Genomic DNA, 4,259 nt, shown 5'->3' with positions numbered 1-4,259 from the left:
GTATATAACATTCACAATTTAATGTATGTATATAACATTCACAATTTGAACAAATTAATGTCTAGCTGATACTATAAAGAGTAATTAACATATAACTATACAAACATATGCCAATAATTTAACTATATACATAAATCATTCATATAAACTAACATGTTATATTAATAAAATAAAATGTGATGACAAAAGAAACAAATGTAACCGCATTTGTTATTAACAAATATTGAAATATTAGTTTAATTATTGACATATGTTTCTATAGTTAGAGCATCTCCAATGTATTACTCCAAATTTTACTCCAAAATGGTGCAACTCCAAATGGAGTGATGGTTTACTCCAATGTATTACTCTATTTTTACTCCAAAAATAGTTAGTAACTGTTAATAATATCTTATACTTATAAAAGTTTACTAATTAACCCCAACTATTTTATGTTTGCAAAAATACTTTAAATTATAATTTATTTAAATTAAACATTTATTATTAAAAGGTACAAAAATCATAAAAATAGAATAAAACATAATGTATAAGTTGGTTCAATAATAAGCATTAAAATATTTTCTCACAAATGATCAATTAATGCATTTCGTAATGAAAAAATGAGTTTCTTTATCTTTGATATTCCTAAATCGAATAATTTTTTGTTGAAATCGGACATTTAAATCACTTATTTTATGTTATTTTATTTTATATTATTTTTGTTATTTAATTATGTTATACATTTTATGTCAAATTATTAAATAATGGAATAACTTATTTTTCACGTTGTTGTATCATTTTAAAATATTATTTAAGTAAGAAATAAGAACATTAAAGATTTAAAGGATCATTTCATAAATAAAAAAAAAGTTCAACTCCAAAATGGAGTGGGGTTGGAGAGGATTCTACTCCAAAATGATGTTTGGAGTAGAAAATAGAGTAGGGTTGGAGATGCCTTTATATGTTACGTTTGATGACATATGTCATCATATTTTTGGATTTGATAAAACCCAAAAAGAAGGAATATTTATTATATATATATATCTGTCGACAGTATTTGAATTAGAAGAAAAAGGTGGTGCCCGAGATTTTTGGGGTTGGAAGTTACAAACGATATGTTGATTAGTAAAAAGTAATTATAGTTATGGAATTAGATGCAAAATATAATATTTAATTCAGAAAAAATAGATGCAGTTATATTTTAATTTGGACCCAACTAATATCAATTGGACATGATCAAAAATTAATAGTATTGATATATAGAAATGTGGCCTTATATCAAAAATATTTAATATTATTATTAATATTTATTTGTACTTACATAAATTTTTAGAAAATATACTATGAATCATCATTAAAATTTTGTTTTACTTAGTATATATTAAATTAATATTTTGAAATTTAGTAGTATTTGTATGTTAAATGATTTTGTTTATAGAAAGCATGGAATATAATTTTAAAATACTGAATTTAGTTAAATATTTGAATTTTATTAATTATAATCTAATAAATATTGGTGGAACTTTTTTAAAATATGGTTTAGTCAAACTAAAATTAGACTCTTTTTTTTTTGTAACGGTCAAACTAAAATTAGACAGAAATAAACAAAAAATAGAGTAGAAGAGGAGAATAATAACTAATTGGTTAGACAAGGATTGAAGTGATAAAAATAGTATAACAAAATAAACCAAAGCAAAAAGTAACGTTACTCTCTATTATACTGTAACAAGAATGAAATCCATGGCGGAAAGGATGGATATAGTTACACCCAAAAAGGATGGATATAAGTTAACTAAGAATCAAGCTACTTAACCAAAACATATTTTGAACTTGTGCCCTAAATCTATTTATATAAAGAAGAGTTGTTTCTCTCCTGCTGACACATCAGACGCCATGTCACAAATTGAGTCTCTGTGATATCGACACATGTCGCGTTAAATGAAACGCAGCATCTTTCCTTTTATCTTTCTTCCGGGCTTCTCGATGTCACGCTCTGTTTTGCGGCCCAAACACCATGTAACCATATGCAAACCCTAATCCATGGAGACGATACCATTTTCTTTGTTTCTCTTCGATAGGTGGAGAGTTTCTGTAGCAGAAGGCGTTGTTCTGTGAATCGCGATCTCCAAATCTCTCTGCTATCTATCTCTCTCATATTCATCTCTCTATATCCGTTGTCGTGGTTAGACAAATGAAGAAAGCTTGCTTTTTGTAAATATCATCCCTACAAATCCCAATAACTCTTGAAACTTTTTCACAGTGGAATGATTTTGGTTACGTTTATTGATTTTTTTTTGTTGATATAAGATGATTTGTGTATTGTTTTTTAATTTTGAAAGCTTGAGTTTGGACGATTTTGATTTAGTTTTTGGTATTTGTTGACGTAAGATGATTTTGGTTGTATACTGATTTTGAAAGCTTTAGATGATATTGGTTTTGTTTATTGATTTTGTTTTTGTTTGCTACTCCTTTATTTATTCAGAATTTACTTTAAAGTTTCGTGTCAAGAATATTGATGTCTACTTCAGGAGAAACCAGAAACTCATCAAAGAGCTCGGTACTCCAGCACCAGGATCGAAATATATCTACTTCCAAACTAAGTATTCGCAGCTGTTTACTAAAGCTTCTTCTTCAAATAGTATTGGTCTAGCTTGAGATATCCTCAGTACAATGCCATTCCGTTTTCTCATGACAATATTGGTGTGATGTTTTGTTTGGTTTCCTGGCAAACAGGAGCGAAAATGTAAGTTTGCTTCCATATGTTCCATTTTATTAAATTATCATCTTACCAAGAAACGTGTTTGATTCATCCCAAAACCACTACAGAGAGGAGCAAGACCAGAATAACCTCTTTGGAGTCATGTACCCTGCGATACTGTTCCTCGGTGCACCAACGTTGCAACAGTTCAACCCGTAATTGTCATTGAGCGTAGTGTTTCTACCATGAAAAGCTGCTGGAATGTACTCATCCATTTCTTTTGGAATCCCTCAGGTTAACCATTCTGAATACTCTTCATGTCTTAAAGACTTGAATTATGGTTAGACCACAATGAGAACTTCTCCTTGAAATATTGCAGGTGGCCGTGGATATCATGTACAACACGATACAAATGGGAGTTTACACAATAGGAATAAAAATTCAAAGAATTGCTCTACTCTACAACATCAATGATTGGACTCAGATTCATCGCACGCTGTCCATGTTCAAGCTTCCGAGATTCAGACAAGACTAGCGGAAGTAGCGAGAGGGATACCGTCTGAGTTTGAGAACGCTGTTCTTCCTGAGAACGCTGTTCTTCCTGAGCTTTCGGTAGTTCCTGTCCCTGGAGGAACTGTTCATCCTTTGACAAGGTATGTAATGAACTACATCAGCTTGATCTCTGATTACAAGCAGACTCTCAACAATCTCATTATGTCAGATATCCCTCAACCGGAACTGATCCAAACACACGGGTTATAGATTTCACTGAGCTAGAAGATAAGTCACCATTGGCTTTGCATCTTATATGGTTAATCATGGTGTTGTATTTCAACTGGGAAGAGAAGTCACACCACTACAGAGACACATCTTTAGCTCACATATTCATCATGAACTACATTCAATACATATTTCAGAAAGTGAAAGGATCACCTGAGCTAAGATAAATGATCGGAGACAATTATTTAAGGAAACTCGCAGGCAGCTACTAACTACCAGAGATCGACATGGGTTAGAGTACTGAATAGCTTGAGAGATGAAGGGTTACATGTGAGTGGGAGTTTCTCCTCTGGTATATCAAGAAGTGCATTGAGTGAAAGGTTTAAAGCGTTTAATACAATGTTTAAAGTGGTTCACAGGACTCAGTCTACATGGTCGGTTCCAGGTGCTCAGCTTAGAGATGAGCTGAGAATATCTTTATCTGAGAATTTGATCCTGGCTTATAAATCGTTTCTTGGAAGGTTCAGTGGTCACATAGAAAGTGGAAGAGACCCTGAGAACTACTTAAGTATTCGGTTGAAGATATCGAGAGAATCGTTCTTGATTTCTTTGAAGGATATACACACGTCACATCCGTCAAACTTGAGGAGACGATGAAAGAAGAAGATTGGAGAGGTTACTTTCTCTCTTTTGTTTTGTTTAGTTTTTTTTTTGTTCCCCAGCCACGTTAGGATGTTGTAGGATAAAGCCATTCTTTGAATTTTTATTCACGGGTTGGTGTTTTTACGCACCGTTGATATTTTGCGTAAACTCCCCTTTGTATCATCACATCTCAAGTAGGAAACAAAGATTCGGTAGTGCA

At 31.9% G+C, this 4,259-nt stretch overlaps 1 pseudogene; it reads left to right on the top strand.

The window, feature by feature from the left end:
* The first annotated feature begins 3,151 nt into the window (after window positions 1-3,151).
* LOC130511388 (exocyst complex component EXO70A1-like) lies at window positions 3,152-4,259 on the top strand (annotated as a pseudogene).

The sequence above is a fragment of the Raphanus sativus genome, chromosome 4 (genome assembly GCF_000801105.2).
Source record: "Raphanus sativus cultivar WK10039 chromosome 4, ASM80110v3, whole genome shotgun sequence".
NCBI classification, from domain to species: Eukaryota; Viridiplantae; Streptophyta; class Magnoliopsida; order Brassicales; family Brassicaceae; genus Raphanus; species Raphanus sativus.
The sequence above is the reverse complement of the archived record's forward strand: the minus strand, read 5'-3'. Positions and strand labels throughout refer to the sequence as shown.